At 45.1% G+C, this 16955-nt stretch overlaps 1 protein-coding gene across 7 annotated transcripts in view; it reads right to left on the reverse strand.

Annotated features, from left to right (window-relative positions):
• Window positions 1-4356, reverse strand: part of GREB1 (growth regulating estrogen receptor binding 1) — a 144131-nt gene extending 139775 nt beyond the window's left edge. For 6 of the 7 annotated variants that reach the window (XM_058551778.1, XM_058551777.1, XM_058551776.1 and 3 more), the window contains exon 1: window positions 4290-4353. The gene's annotated coding sequence lies outside the window, so the exon portion shown is untranslated. Of the gene's footprint in view, window positions 1-4289 lie in introns of all 7 variants that reach the window. The other variant, XM_058551771.1, reaches the window with a different exon arrangement.
• Window positions 4357-16955: the final 12599 nt, after the last annotated feature.

Here is a 16955-nt window from a genome sequence, read left to right on the forward strand (position 1 = left end):
AATATTTACTGAGCACCTACTATGGACCAGCACTGTGCTGGGTGCTAGGGCACACGGGTAGCAAAGGAGACTTAATCCTTCACAGTTTCAGGAGGGGGAGATGAGACATCAAACAAATAAGTACGTAATTACAAAACATGGTGTGTCACAGGAAGTGGTTCTCAACTTTTTTTTAAGGAAAATTGCCTACATATACCCCAGTTCAGAAAGATTTCATCTAATAATTTCTTTCCCAAATCTTTTTGAGTCAAGAGCATGCAACTATAATCAGAGTTCCTGATTCACAAAAGATTCCAGTTACTCCACAGTTAATATCGTTCTGCACAAAGGGAAGAAGTCTGACATTGGATTGACCTTCAGAGCTGGATGACAGGTAAATGCACAGTTTCCAGCAGGTTTTTGTTTCTTGTTTTTTTAAGGAGCTTACAGACCTCTCAGCTACCATCACAGATTAGTGCTTCTCAAGCTTGGCTGCTCAGCGGAATCACCGGGAGGGCTTGTTAAATGGCAGATTGCTGGCCACCACCCCCAGGGTTTTTGAGTAGGTCTAGGTAGGGGTCTGAGAAGCTGCATTTTGTACAAGTTCCCTGATGATACCGAAACTGCTAGTCCAGAGACTACAATTTGAGAACTACCACACTAGACTGAAAGGCAGACCTCAGCTTGAACAAAGGTCAAGCTGGAAGGAAGCTTATAGATTACTGAGGCCAAGCTCCTCAGGTGACAGATGAGACCCTGCAACAGAGAGGAGAACCAAGCCTCTCAAGGTCAAAACCGAACAAGTTAGGCAGGTTCCCTCTCAGGGCCTTCCTGGTACACAGCCTCCTGGCAAACCCACCTCCTTCCGCTGAGCCCCACAAAGACATGCCCTTCTCATTGGATTCTAAGGTAAACTCATGGTAAAAAAAACACAGGGGTATGATATGCTATAATGTCTTGAATTTGCTTCAAAGTAATCCAGTAGGGTTGCAGTGTGGGAAGGGAGGAGATAGAAGAAACAAAATTGACAAAATGTTGATAATTGGTGAAGCTGGATGATGATCACGAAGAATTTCATTATACTATCTTTCCACTTTGGCAGATGTTTGAAGTTTTCCATAATCGAAAAGGTAATGGGAATCGGCTGGACCAAGATTTATCACTGCACATCTCTGAGAGGATTCAGGTTTCCCACACAGCTCCTGAGTATACTCCCCCCAAAAGAATATTTTGAACAGAATATTTTGACATGCCAAGCCTTGGCTGGGCACTAGAAGGATTCAGACAAAATTAAGACACAAATTTCTGTCCTCAAGAAGCCCATAATTGGGGTGGGGGGGGAGAGTAAATAAAAGACAAATTATTGTGTTACAGAGACTAATAAATGGCATAAGAGACAATTAAGAGAGTGAGCTAAGAGATTAAGAAGAGTGAAGCAAGACAGCATCCTTTTCCACTTTCTATCCTGAAGTTAAACTTTTTTTTGCCACTTTCTAAGAGCAGTCAAATTTTAGAAGTGGGTATTACTATCAATCAGTGATGTTTTATCAAAATAGAAAAAACATCAAAAGTACAGGTAAAACGAAAAACGTAAGAATCTGCTAGAGAAATAGTTAATTTACAATTTATCCACACAATACAATATAAAATTATTTAAAATGACAATTTCCAAGAAACAATGATAATACTCATAACATAACTTTTATATGAAAAAAGATACAAAATGACATAATATATACATATCATATAATATATAATTTTGACCAATGGTTAGAAGCATATGCAATTTAGTTTTAATACCAGAAAAAATATACCGAAGTGTTAACAGTAATTATCTGGATCATAGATTTCTGATTTTTTTTTTAACTCTTCCGTATGTTCTTAAATTGTATGTCACAAATATATATTACTTCTACAATAGCCTTCCCCATCCTGTTTTTTCAAGTGCAATTACCTTTAAAGTACTACAATTTATCTGTATATCCAGAAACTGAGCCAAAGCCAAGAGTGCCCATTAAGCAGTATATGAGCTGAGAAGATTAACTGCCTGGAATCTTTATGAAGGGATTAGAGGTCCACAGGCCCTCCGGAATGGCCAGGCCAGCGTTCCATGAGCTGCCCTCGGCCAGCCCTAATGGTCAGTCACCCCCACAAAAGTCCTAGAGGCTTCCTTTCCAGGTCTAGAACAGAACCACTGAAGCATGCTAGACACGGGAATGTGAGATTATTAAAAGCGAGTTCCACTTAATGCATGAAGTGTCCATACCACAGCCTTTGTTTAAAGGTCCTGGTCCCTCTCAATTCTGATGGCTATGCCTGGGCAGGGGGCCTGCCCTCTCTCTATAAGTTACAGTCTATCTTATTCTGATTTTTCAACTTTTTTTTAGCTCTACTTTGAACTAGCCTCTGAAAACCCTGGAAGCTCTAAACAAGGCAAATGTTGAATCCACAAACTGGACACAGTTTTCTTAAGAAAGGGGGTTTCTAACGGCAAGCAAAATGGTAGTACTTGCATGAACATCTACAATGCTGAAGGAGTTCAGTAAATTGCTTACTAAATGAAAGAGTGATCAACTTCATAGTACGCATAGAAACCTTCAGACAGGTTCTATAAGATTATAAACTCTCCTATTAAAAATGACAAGACAAAAATACATATATGTAAACTGTAGCTTCAAATTACCCACCCAGTAAAAGATTACAGGTATTGGTCCAAATGGCTGTTTTCACTAACTAAAAACATTTTAAAACACAAATAAACCATTTAAACCATCTGCAATAACAAGAAAAGCCAGGATGGAATTTCAGTTTCAACCTGAGCTTACTTCTTACTCCTTAAAGAAAACTTGTTCCAGAATGAACAGCAGTACCCACCCCATCCACTGCGGTGGGTAAATGGAAAATGTCACAGACCATGTTGCAAACTTAAAACGAACCAGATTTCAGTATGAAAAGACGTGTAGAAATATCTCCTTGCCTGTGCTTCACTTAATTGTTTCACATTTTAGGTTTGGTGTTTGTTTCCTAGAAACAAACTTTTCTGAGCAAGCCCAAAGACAGTGCCCTGGAAGCAATGGATTGGTTATCAAGAATTCTTCAGATCTGCCCAGAGATTTAAGACATTCTAAGAAGATAGTTAGAGGTGGGATTCTAATTGGCCTTTAAAACTTCCAATAACATTTTCCTACAAAGTGCTGCAAACCAGGCGACATTAACCCCCCCACCACCCCACCTCCCGACAACGCAGACCTCCACCTCCCCCCATGTCTAACACCCAGTGTTAATTGCAGAAATGCTCTCACTGGAAATTAAAGTTTCTATTCAAATTAAATTTACACATTTATTGTTAACGAGATACTAAAAAAAAAAAACTTTCGAGGCCTGAAATAACACTTACCTCTATAACAAAAGTTTATTAAACAAAAGCTTCGGTATACAAATTAAGTAGTTCCTCTTTTCTGCTGGTCTTCATGACCAGGGATCAAGAGAGAGTTGACAGCAAAATGGCCCAGCATCCTTCTCCATGAATGGCGGGTCGTCCTGGCCTCCACCCCGGCCTGGCGCCCTGGAGGCCAGCCACACACACACACACACACACACACACACACACACACACAACACGCCTTCTTGGACTTCAGGGAAGCAGCCTTTGTTCCTAAGACCCAAAACTGGGATCCAGCTACTTAGCCCCCACCTCCCCTGAACCAGTCTTTCCAAGTGTAGGGGCCCCTTAAAGACGGTCCCAGGGCCGTTCTGGAAAGAAGCCCCGTTTTCTCCCTTGTCCCAAGTGCTGGGAGCTGTGGCTGCCACCTCCGGCTCCAGTTTTTCTAGATACATAGACACAGACAGCGACGCAAGCACATGCTCCGTGAAACTAGTCCTTATTACCGTCATTGTCATTTTTAATAGCTCTCACCTATGGAGCGCTCACCATGTGCCAAGCGCTGCGCCAAGCGCTCAGCACGCGCGCGCTCTCTCTCTCTGCGATCTCTCTCTCTCTCTCTCTCTCTCTCTCTCTCTCTCTCTCACACACACACACACACACACACACACACACACACACACACACGAGGCAGCTGCACCCAGGTCCCCGCACGTCCTGGGGGCTGAACCCGGAAACTTCCACACCTCCTTCGCGCGTCCAGCCAGGGAAGTGCCCCGGTACGCCCGTGCGCCCTTCCCTCCGGCTGCCCTTCCCCGCGGATCCCACCCCGGCCCCGCTCCGGAGCCCGGCCGCCCGCCCAGCCGAGCCCCGCCCGGCGCAGCCCCGCGCCCTCCGCCCCCGGCGGCGTCCGCGGGGCCGCTCTTACCTCGGCCCTTTGTCCTCGCGCCGACGCTGCCCGCTCCGGTGCGCCCGCCGCCGTCGGAGGGCCAGCCCAGCCTCGGGCCGGGTCACACCCCCGGCTCCCGGGCTCCGGCTGGGCGGGGGGCGCGCGGCAAAGCCCGGATCTGCGGAGCGAGGACTCGACCCCTGACACCGGCCGCCCCCCGGAGTCCACCTCTCCGGGTCTTCGGGCCGACCGCGGAGGAGGGCCGGGCGGTGGGCCCGGCCGCCCGGGACCCGGGCTGGGGAAGGGTCAGGGGAGGGCGGTGCGGGGCCCGGACGCGGGGGCGAGGCGGGCCGCAGCCGAGCCCCGCGCCCTCCCGCCCGGGTTCGCGCCCCACTTCTCCCCTGACCCGCCTCGTCTCGGCCGAGGACGCAATGCCCTCAACCCTGCCCGGTCCCCGCGCCCCAGGCAGGCCGGTTGCGGCTCCGCCGCCAGCCCCTCGCCTGCCCGGGTCGCTCTTGATGAAATTCCGAAGGCGGAACGGACTCCCCTCCCGAGTGCCCCGCACTCGGCGAGGTGCGCCGCCTGCGCTCAGGAACGGTGGCTTTCTTCTCGGTTCCCCGCGAGGACTTCCTCTCCGCAGCGGCCCCCGTCCCGCCCTCGGACACACACCCCCAACCTGCCCGCGGGGCCACACTGGAGCCCCTCCAGCCACGGGGGCCTTAGCGGGGGAGGGAGTCTGGAGAGAAGTTGGAGAACAGAGGTCATTTTGCCTCCTGGGACCCAGGCGCCCAGAGGGGCATGGCAGGTCTGTGAGGCAGCAGGAGCAGACCCCAGGTCTCCCAACCACCCGGTCCCGGACCCCCACCCCGGTCGCCCCGTGACCGAGGCGCTGTCCTGGGCGCCCCGCAGGACCCGGCTCCCCACGCCCTTCTCCCACCCCGCAGCCCACTGGCTCAGACAGCGCGGGCTGGGAGCACCCGGGTCCCCAACAGTAGAGGTCGGTGAGGGGCCTACCTGAGGCCAGCAGAGGAGGAGGAAGATTCTGGAAGGATGAGCACCTGCGGTTGGAAGCCGGCCAATTCCCTGGCCCCAGTAACAAGAATGAGTGACTGAAGGAAGGAAGGAACAAAGGAGCGAACCTCAAAGAAGTCTTTGCAGACCTCGCTGGCGGCTGGTGCAGGGGTAGCCCGGAGCCAGGAGCACGGGGCAGGAGGCATAAAACTCAAGATTTCTTTCTCTCTTTTTTTAAGCGAAAGACAGGCTCCTGTCATTTCAGGAACCTGCGAGGCGCAGAACCAGAATCAGGCGACCACCGTGTACCCTCACTGCCACTCACCCCCAGGACCCCCAGGGAGGCCTTGGCCCTGACAGTCAGTGTCCTTGAGGACGGGGAGACAGTCAAGTTCACTGAGCTGGGGCTTAAATGAGGGGAGGAGTGCACAGCCCCCAGCAAGTGCAGCACGCAACAGGCCCTCGGTAAAGGTGTTGCTCGAGTGACGCTCCGCAGATCTCCTGAACCATGATTGGCAGCTCCATCATTTTCCTTTTCTTATTTTGAAATATTTCAAACAGACGCCAAACTAGGGAAAGTATCGTCATGAGCCCTGTGTGTCCCAGGACCAGCCAATCTTAACATCTTGCCATGCTGGCATCAGATGTTCCCGTAAGAAATGAATGTCACAATGCAGTTAAAGGCCCTGGACAGCCCTCCCCTCCCCACCCCACCCCCTCTTCTGAAACAGCCCACCCGTGTTTTTATACTGTTTCCACATATGCATGTGTTCATGAACATGGTATAGCATTTTTACCAGTTTTACAACTTTCTGTGTGTTATCATACTCTACATTTTGTTCTGTAACCTGGTCAGTTTCTTTTATGCTGTTTTGCTCAATTCTATGCTTGTAAGATTCATCTAATCACACACATAGCTCTCCTTTGTTCATTTTAACTGTGAAATAGTATTCCAATTGTGTGACTATGGCGCAATTTATACAGACATTCTTCTGTTGATGGACATCTGAGTTGATCCAGTTTGTCATGATTATAAACATGACTGCAATGAACATTCGTGAAACTCCCTTTGTGTTTCTAGGGTATAGCCCATTTTTCCACCACTCCTGTAAACACATGCACCAAACAACTATGTTGAATTAACATTAACCAATAGGTTTGCTCTATGCTTTAGGTTAGCTCCTGCAATTGCTCAACCAATAATCACGGTAAGAAATGCCCTTACTTCTTTTCCCCCTTACATTTTGACAGCTTATATTTTATGAAGAAAATAAAATCCTGCAGAACAGGGGTCAGCAAACTTTTTCTTACAGGCCCAGAGGTAAATATTTTAGGCTTTGCCGGCCAAGAGGCAAAATCAATGCTATTCTATTATGTAACTACTTTTATAACCATTTAAAATAAGACCTCTTAAAAATGTAAAAACCATTTTACCTCATGGACCATTAAAAAGAAAAAAAAGACCAAAACACCAGACAGCTGAGCAGATTTGACCCATGAGCCATATAGTTAGCCTGCCTGCTGGCATAAGAAAGCCATTCCAAAATCTAGTTTCTTTCCTTGAAACCCAACATTATAAAAGAGTCACTTTTAATAAGGGCAAAAATATAATTTGGCTCAACAGAAGAATCAAAGTGAATATAATGTTACTGCTAGGGAAAAATTAGGACGCTGTCCTATACCTTAGCTAGTTAATACAATGACTTGGGTGAAACCATTTAATCCTATTTTTGAAAATCTATAATAAAGTTTAAAAATACATAGACTCCTACCAGTTAGGAATTAATTAGACCAGAAATAAGATTCAACGAAAAACTTGTGTATTGTTTTCCTGCTTAATGAATCATCTCTCTGCTCCTCGTTCATTGATTTAAACACCAGCACACAAACACAAATGACTAGATTTGCTTTTCCTGAACTGAACCTGACCCACTTGTTTTCTATGTCTTTATTGAAGTGGAACCAAACTTGAAAAAGTAATTTCAAGATATTTTCTTAAGAGAGGGGAATCAACCTGGTTTAAAACGCAGTTGACAAGAATGAGACCAAACTAAAAAACTTTGGTGGCCAAGCTGAAACCGACAAAGGAGCTGTCAATCTCCAAGGCCATTCAGTGAGCCCAGGGTCCTACAAGAGGCCAGGGGATCAGGAAGGCAATTAGACATGGCTGCTAGGCACATTTGTTTCTTTGCCAGCATTATCCTAAAGAATCACACACATACGCTTCTCCTCACACGCCTACACACACGCGCACATTCTTCTCTCCCTCACACATGTGCATCTCCGCACACACATTTCCCCTTACTTGTCTATGGATGTGCTTCACACATGTGCCTCACACTTCCCAGCACACATGCTTCAAACATACTTACGGCTCTTTTCAAGATCCATACATGAGAGTGTATGTATGTGAAATGCGAGTGTTAGGTATGTGAGATGTGAGTGTATGTATGTGTATCTTTTTCACATACATACATGAGAGACATGAGCCATGTCTCTCATGCATGTGCTTCTTTCCACAGACACCAAATATTTTTTTCTCCCTCTCTGTCAACACACCACGCACACCCTCACACATGCCTTGTCACACAAACATTTCTCCCCTTGGTGCATACATTCTCCTTATACCCATGCAGACCCAACTCTTCTCATACCTTCTTATGTCTAATGTACACACATTTTCACACCACTGCAGCCACAAACAAAATCATTCTCTCACATATTTTCATATGTATATATATTTGCTTATCTCATCACACACGTACAAATATATATATATGTTCTCCTTCCTTTCCTGCCTTGGCACACAGCTTCCTCTTGCGGTCACAGTCATCACAAGTGCCCAATGAAAATGCTGCAGGGTGGAACAGGATGAAGCCTCTAGAAGCCCCCATTTGTGTACGTCAAGCAGTTTAGAATCGTTTGTTATCATCATGCCACTTGTTTCTATGTAAAGGGGGCTTCTAAATGGCTTAAGGGTAAAGTTTATTCTCTTACAATAAATATCTCTAAACCATAACCTGGTTTATGTTGTTAACTATCACTTTCTGTGGAGAAAATGTTTCTCTAGCATAGTAATTGCTTAAACTCAGCTTGCTTAGATTATCCCAAAATATGAATGGGTAGGTGTGTCAGGTTCTTGGGGCTGCCATAACAAACACCACAAACTGGCTGGCTTAAGCAACAGAAATTTATCATCTCACAGTTCTGGAGGCTGGAAGCCCAAAGTCAAGCTGTCAGCAGGGTTGGTTCCTTCTGAGGCCTGTGAGGGAGAATCTGTTCCAGGCTTCTCTCCTTGACTTGTAGATGGCCGTCTTCTTCCTATCTCTTTACATCATCTTCCCTCTATGCATATCAGTGTCCAAATTTCCTTTCTTTTAAGGACACCAGGCATATTGAATTAGGGCCCACTTTAACGATCTCAGTTTGATGACCTCTGTAAAGACCCCATCTTCCAATCAGGTCACATTTTGAGGTACTGGGGGTCAGGACCTCAACATATGAATTTGGAAGGGGCAGGGATGGGGAACACACTTCGACTGATAACAGTAGGATTTGGCTTATTTCTGCATGTGGTTTAGACCAGAGATACTAAACTCTACCTTGATCAATAATGCTGAGACCTAGATGTGGCAGTTCCTCATCCGAAACCTTAGACTCAAATCTGACTGCACCCCACTCTACTCCTCTTCGCCTCCATTTTACCGGGGACATGGACCACTGGAAATGCAGAGGTCCTATTCCAGACTCCCTAAAGTGAGACTGCTCCACCTGGTGGAGACTCAAGGCACTACACTTCAGCAAATGAGACTCCCTTGTAACTGCACTGCTAGCGTCGCCTTGGTTGGTATCAAATATTAGACAGATAAATGAACAAGAGAAAGAGTCAGAAGGGCAAAACAAATTTGGTGCAACTGATATATTTCATGGGGGTGGTGCATGGGAAGTGAATATTTAAATAGAACACATTTAACAATCAATAAGACATTAGCAAACAAACTAAATTGTGCTTATATGGAACTCGAGTGGAATAGAATGTAATAATTCAACTTTGATGGGAATTTCATTATAAATCTGGTTGCAATGTAGGCGCACACTAGCAGTTTAACTCTGGCCCTTCACAACCAGAAAAGGTGAAATTATATAAAAATTTGAGTGAGAATATGCTCTGTTCCAATAATGTGTACAGAAATAAATCACTCTGCCAGTTGTGCAGCAACGTTTAAGGACCATCTTCCTAATCTCTAATGGTATTTATAGAACAAAATCACACACGACTGAAGACAATGCAAAGGATGTAAACAATATCACTGTAGATGTCGATACCTATCACACTTAACCGCACCATTCTCTTCTTCTGTAAAGAATACCTCTTGGGAGTTTATTCCTCCAGGAATGTAATAGTGTGATTCGCACTATGTACATTATGAACATGTATAACATACCTGGATTATTGTAGTGTGTCCCAAAATTCATATGTATATCTCACTGACATGTCAGACTTTCAGCCAAAATGACTGGAAAGCCTTTGATAGCATCAGCAAACAAAAATTACTGTCCTGGTAGTTGGTAACCTCTTGATGTGTAGCTTCTTTCTATCCAGAAGAATAGGGATGCTTTTGTTGAAGAAATGTATTAATACAGAGCAAACAATGCTGTTTCTTACAGGCCAAGTGAAAATTTTTTTGCTTTATCATATTTTTCACACCCTTAGCTCTTGCTAGAGGGAAGATATATTGATTCAACTTCTGTGAAGGACAGTATCTATCAAAGTCACCAATGCACCTCTGGCCCAGTGATTCACTCCTAGCCACTTATCTTTTAAACATACTCAACCTGTGTGAAAAGAAGTCTGCACAAGATTGTTCTATATTTGGTGTTGTTCATGGTAGCAAATGTTGGGAATAACCTAAGTGTCCAGCCTCGGGGGACAGCATGGGTGATTCATGGTACATACACACAATACTGTGTAGACATAAAAAAGAGGGAGAAAAACTTCTATTGCACTGTTAGAGAACAATCTGCAAGATATTTTGCTAGGTTAAAAAAAAACAAGAAATAGTGTGATTATTAGTGTGCAACAGGGGTGGGGGAATAACATAGATGAATATTTGTGTGTAAAACATCTCTGCCAGAATCATAAGAAACCACCACAAGGGCAGCCTCCAAAGAGAGGGCTTTGCTGCCAAGAGACAGGAGTGGGAGGGGGATTTTTCACTGTCGACTCTTTCCTACCTTCTGAATTTTGAGCCATATAAATGTACCTCTTCCAAAAATTAATTAAAAATTTTTTTGTTTGTTTTAATTTTCCTTGACCAAAATTTCTCAAAGGTCTAATGATATTTTTTAATTGTTGGTTTCATAAGTCTGAAACCAATGTGATTATTCTCTAATATCTAGCAACTTTCTTTTCTTTTAGGGGAAGGTATTATAGTATATCTTTTTCATTATGTAAGTGATATGTAACTACCCAACAAAAGATTTCAAGTTTGCTGATTGTATTTCTTCTTTCAACACAATTAATTCAAATGGATTTTTAGAATACATACCCCTACCTACAGAAAATGAAAAAGAAAAACTCAAATGATTCATCTGAATTATTACTAATGAAACTTTGCTTTGATAAAGTCTTTAACAAATTAACTTTGAACCCTGCAGGTTTGTGCAAGACGAATTATCAAAAATATGAAAACCTGAGTGCACATATTCCTGAAATGTGTTCCTTATGAATTAAATTTCTGAGAATTCTCAATGCTGACTATATAGCATTCTTTCTCCAAAATAAAATTAATTTAAACCTATAATATTTAGGAAATACTAAGAAAATTAGGATCATTCAGCATAAAATTCAAGCAAGAGGAAAAATAGAAGTTGCTAAACTTACCAATAATTTGATAGTGCTGAGTCAAAACAAAATCCACTGAAAGGCATGCTGAGAAGATTTAAAACAAAATATACTCTTCAGATTTTGTATTGTCGTGTTTTGCTTTAGACTTTGTTTCAAAGTCAGCATAGTAAAGACTTGATTACTTTAAATGCTGTTTGGTTATGTATAATGTAATGTACCTATTAATAGTGAAATGTTATTAGGAGCATCAGTCCAGGTTGTGGGGCTCATGAGACAACATACGGGGAGGGGTGCTAGCTTCATCTGGGGGTTCAGGGAAGGCTTTCTGAGAGGATAATGTCTAAAATGAGGATGAGGCGTTTGCTAGAGGAAGGATCAAAGGGATAATGTTCTAGGCAAAGAAAACAACACGTGAGAAGTCTCAGCAGTGAGGGGAAGCTTTTGAGGAAATGAATGAAAATTAATGTGACTGCACCAGAGACAGCGATGCAAAGACTGGCCCACGATAAAGTGGTGGGGGCTCCTGAATGCCCAGGACACAGCTCCTGCCCTCCCAAAGCATAATGAGGGAGACAGCCAGGAAGGCAAATGAGCAGTGTACAGGAGAATGTGCTAGCATCAAACACAATATGAACAAAGAGCACTGGCACATTTTGAACAGAGGAGTGATGAGATCAGATCTGTGCTGATCTGATCTCATCAGAGATGAGATCAGAGTGTGAGAAATCTTTAGAAAGATTTCTCTGGCAATGTGAGGTCAACAGTTACCAAAAAAAATGTAGTGGTTTAATTTGACAGTGACAGTGTAGAGTCCCTTGTAGGTGGAGAGACGAGAGACAGGGAAATGAATTAGGAAGCAGTTAGAAGAGTCCAGGAACAGTGGCGAGGAGGGCAGTGGTGGGGCAGTGGGAATCAGAAGGAGAGAAGGGCTGGAAACCCTTCTGGAGATAGAGCTGGCGAGGCTCGGTGCCCACTGCTCTTCTCTTTGTGGCTTTCTCAATGGAGTTCACTGGGGCGTGCAGCCACAGCTCCTCTCTCCCATAGCTCTTTGTTGACAGGCTTTCATGGAGATTTGCCCTTGTGGGTGTATTTGATGGTGGGCTTGCTTTTTTGTTTCCTTTCTGAAGCAGGAGGCAAATACTGTTGCTCCGTGGGGAGACTGAATCCATGTGCCTGGACCAATGAAAACTTTTGTGGGCTAGCATCTTCTTGGGAGCTCTCTGTAAAGCTCGTCAAGTTCTGAACAAAACCTCAGAACAAAGAGTGAACTGCACCACTCTTTGTTCCATTTGATGTCATTTTAGAGCCATTTTTAGTACTGGATTGGGATTTGAGACCTGATTAGAAACAGCCGCTGTGAAGTCGTGAAGTTTGTGTTACCACTGAAGATGGACTTGGGTCCATTGTCTCTAATATAACAGAATTGCAGGTGTGTTTACCCCCAGTTTACAAATATAGAAACTGAGGGTCTAAAGGTTAGGCCACTTGCCCGTGAGGGCTAATAAGGGTTGATGCAGGGCTCGCTCCAGGGCAGCTTTTTCTGCTCCTTCTTCCGTGCCACCTCTCCTCTTTTCAGCATCCTCCCGTCTCTTTGATCCTCCTCTCCCGTCGTGGCACCTCATCTCACTTTTCTAAAACGTGTACTGATCTGGAAAGTAGAAGACCAGCGTTTGAGTTGCAGCTCTGCTAGAGACCATCTTTTTGACTGTAGGCAGGTCATTTAACTTTTCTGTTATTGGTTCCCTCCCCTGTAAAATGAGAAGATTATACTAAATCATGCCCAAGACCTCTTCCTGCTCTTAAGGTTCTATGACCCAGACTACTACATACAGAAAACTAACAGGAACAGTCCTCGCAGCCACCATTTCTCCTCTGCCATCTTTTACCACACCTCTCCCTCCTCCAACTCTCACAGGAGGATGTGTACGTTGGAGACACTGTGAGATAGATAGCCACAGACCACAGAGGTAATCTCCAGCGTGACCCCGCAATCCTATTATATTTTCCAAGTCAGTCTTCTCTATTGTGCCCCACCCATCCATCCATCCACCCATCCATCCATCAATTCCTCTTTCCGTAAATACTCACGGAGTGCCTGCTGTGTCGCCTACATCTCCAGTTCCACCACCTCCTCTTCCTTTCAGCGGATGACCTTGGCTTTGCAGAGCATGAACTCCCTCAACTTCCTGCCGAAATCACTTTACAAGCTGTCCTGCCTCTGTCCCTATACTGTCCTCCTGCCACTGCGTAAGTGGCATCCTCCTCTGGTCTCCAAGTGCGTCCTCCATTTGTGCTCCGTGTCTCATCCTGTCAGCATTCTCAGGTCATCCCCTTTCTCTATTGCGTCTTCAGCCTTTCCCTTTCTATGAGCGCCTCCTCATCAACATTGAAAAACGCAAGTCTCTTCCATCTTCAAAAAACAAAAAGGAAGGAAGGAAATAAGAAAGAAAGAGAGAGAGAAGAAAGAAGAAGGGAGGAAGGAAGGAAGGAGGAAGGAAGGAAGAAAGGAAGGAAGGAGGAAGGAAGGAAGGATGAAAAAGAAGGAAGGAAGGAAGGATGAAGGAAGGAGGAAGGAAGGGAGGGAGGGAGGGAGGAAGGAAGGAAGGAAGGAAGGAAGGAAGCAAGGAAAGAGGGGCTGGCCCGGTCGTGTAGTGGTTAAGTGCACACACTCGGCTTCCGTGGCCCAGGGTTCGGATCCCCGGCGTGCAGCGATGCACTGCTTGTTAGGCCATGCTGTGGCGGCGTACCGTATAAAGTAGAGGAAGATGGGCACGGATGTTAGCCCAGGGCCAGTCTTCCTCAGCAAAAAAGAGGAGGATTGGCAACAGATGTTAGCTCAGGGCCGATCTTCCTCACACACACAAAAAAAAAAAGCAAAGAGAAAACCTTCCTTCTTTTAATCTCTGAGGCACTCAGAGTCCAGATTCACCTTCTGTCTCCCTGGCTACTCCCTCTTAATTCCCTTTGTTGTCATTGTTTAGTTTAAAAACAGAAACACATCATGCCTGTTGTAAACAGTTAAGACAGCCTCTGCCGGCCCCTTCAGCGGGCTGTTCTCCGGTTCCGCCCCCTGGCCTTGCCCCACTTCGCTGTACTCACGCTCAATGAACAATCTTGTCTGTTCCTGGACTTCAAGCACCCAAATTGCCATCTTCAGTGCCAGCCTTCCCTCAAACCTAACCAACCCCCGAGCTCTGTTGCTTCTGCTGCTGTCTTGCATCTCCCGAGTCTGTCCTTTTCTCTCCATTTTCACTACACCGGCACAGTCGGGCCATAATCAGCTGCCCTTTCAGCGACCATCACAGCCTCCTCACCACTCTCCTGGCCTCCGATTTGACTGCTCCTCCCGTCGTTTAAGGTCTAAGAAGGGCCACACGGGAGGGCGAGGCATATGTAGAAAGTCGGAACACCTAGGAAATATTAGGTTACCTCGGTGCCATTGGATTGTTCTAAATCCCCAGTCCTGAAATACTGCATTAGAAAAGTTAACTTGGCTTCAATTTAGCTGGAGTATCAGGCCCTTGGGGGTGGGGTGGGGATCAGTTTCCTTATCTATAAAAGAAGAGCTTGGATTAGACCAGTGCCTTGCGGAGTATACCCAAATCTTCGGAGTTTCTGATTCTGTGGGTCTGGGGTAGGGCCAGAAAATTTGCATTCCTAACAAGCTCCCAGGTGATAGCAATGCTGAGGGCCACAGACCACCCTTGGAATAGCCCTGGACCAGATTATATCCATAATTTTAGTTTCTTCACCTGCACTATTCAATATGGTAGCCACTAGTTACACAGCTATTTAAATTAATATTAAATTAAATTAAAATTCAGTTCCTCAGACTCACTAGCCACATTTCAAGTGCTCAACAGCCACATGGGGTTAGTGGCTACCATACTGGACAGCACAGAATGTTTCCATTATTGCAGGAAGTCCTATTGGACATGATCATTTCCTCACAGACTTCTGGGGAGGAAATTTTACCATAGGAGGAAGGTAAAACATCCTATGACTGGTAAGGCCTCTCTGCATTCCGCAGGCACACGTGTGCACTTGGCCTATATTTCGGCCCTAATTTTCAAGTCCCAAGAGCCATACCTCATTCTGCCCTAGTGCCATTTTGCCCCAGGAAGCACACATAAAAACAGGACTGGAAATGGGAAATACTAGATTTTCTGTGCTGGGAACTGTGTTTGTACCACTGTAGAGCATGGAGGACAAAGCAAAGGATTTGGTGGCTGAAGTCCTGCATTTGAGTCCCCAGGTGGCCTTGAGCCTCTCTGAGCCGCTGTATCCTCATCTGTATTCTAGAAATATCTACCTCACAGGGAGATATGGGAAAAAGCACCTGTGATTTATGCCAAATTCAGTTATTTATTTTCTTCCTCCTCTGTGCTCCCATAGCATGTTATACACATTCTAAATTAGTACTTATGCGCCTGGTTACGTGTCTCCACCGGGCTAGGGGATGCTGGAGCACAAGGTAAGGTCCCCATCGGATTTAGTTTTCCCCTCATCACCGACTCTACTGCCAGGCACATGCTCCAAAAATGTGCAAATGATTACGTCTCAGGGTAAAGCCAAGTCACAGGTATTATAACAGTCTGGAAGGCTGTGTCATCGCCCTGACTCTCCACAGCTGGCTCATGCTCTGTCTTGAGCCTAGAGTGCCTCTCACCCTGACCCGCAGCCCACCCTCACTCACTCCACCCCATCTCTGGCTGAGGAAACTCTTAGTCACCCTTCAAGAATCTTCTCAAGGATCAGCATACCAAATTAATCAGCTGTGGAGCCAAATCCTGCCTCTCCCACTGCCCCCTCAGGACCTCGGGTAATTTTTGTAATCTTGCTAATCTTCATTTTCCTGATCTGTAAATTAGGCAGAAAAACACCTTTCAGTTTTGATACAAGAGATACATGAGAAAATGTATGCAGAACATTTAGCAGAATGCCAAACTTATAGCAAATGCTGGACTATGTCTTATTTATTAAAAACAGCCATTTCTGGTCTCCAGAGCTTCAGGGACTCCGGTTGGTAAAGATGTCTTTTAACCGCTTTGGGAAATTCTCCATTGTGCAACAAAATTCAGTCTTCTGGAGACTTCCCCTAGATTATCCTTTATTTCAAGTCATTCATTTACAAACATTTACTGAGCTCTCACCCCCAGGCACTGTGCTAGATGCCGGAGATACAAAGATTAGAGAAAGGCTCTGACCTCAAGAAGTTTATATGTAGTCTAACAGGGGGTCAACTTCCTCCGGAAACCTTCCCTGGCCCACGTCAAGCTGGGGAGAAGCCCCTGGTCTAACCACCCGGCTCAGTTGCTGCCCTCCACCCTGTACTTACCACATTCTGTTTTTTTATTCCAAGCATGAGCTGGTCCCTGTTCTAAGTAATCTATATTCATTAATTCATTTAATCCTCACAACAACCTTATGAGGTAAGGATTGTCATTATTCCTATCTAACAGATGAGGAAACTGAGGCACAGAGTGATTAAGTAACTTACTTAAGGTCTTGTAACTTATAAGTAGAGGGAGCCAGGATTTGAAAACACACCTTCTGGCTCCAGCTTAAAATGTTCGATTCATCCGTCTCTTCCACTGGAATGTGTGATGGAGTCTGTGCCAAATTCAAATGAGTATCTCCTGTGCCCACCACAATATCTGACATGGCAGGTAATCAATATTTCATTTATCAAACGAAAAAGAAAGGAAGGAAGAAAAAAAAAGAAGCATAGGAGAAAACAATTCCACAACGGTTTGGGTACGGACATTTACTAAGCATCAACACTGGGCGAGCGCCCGAGATGTGCGGAGGGAGTTCAAGAATAAATGAACATCCGCGCGCACTCA

Source organism: Diceros bicornis, chromosome 12 (genome assembly GCF_020826845.1).
Source record: "Diceros bicornis minor isolate mBicDic1 chromosome 12, mDicBic1.mat.cur, whole genome shotgun sequence".
Lineage (NCBI taxonomy): Eukaryota > Metazoa > Chordata > Mammalia > Perissodactyla > Rhinocerotidae > Diceros > Diceros bicornis.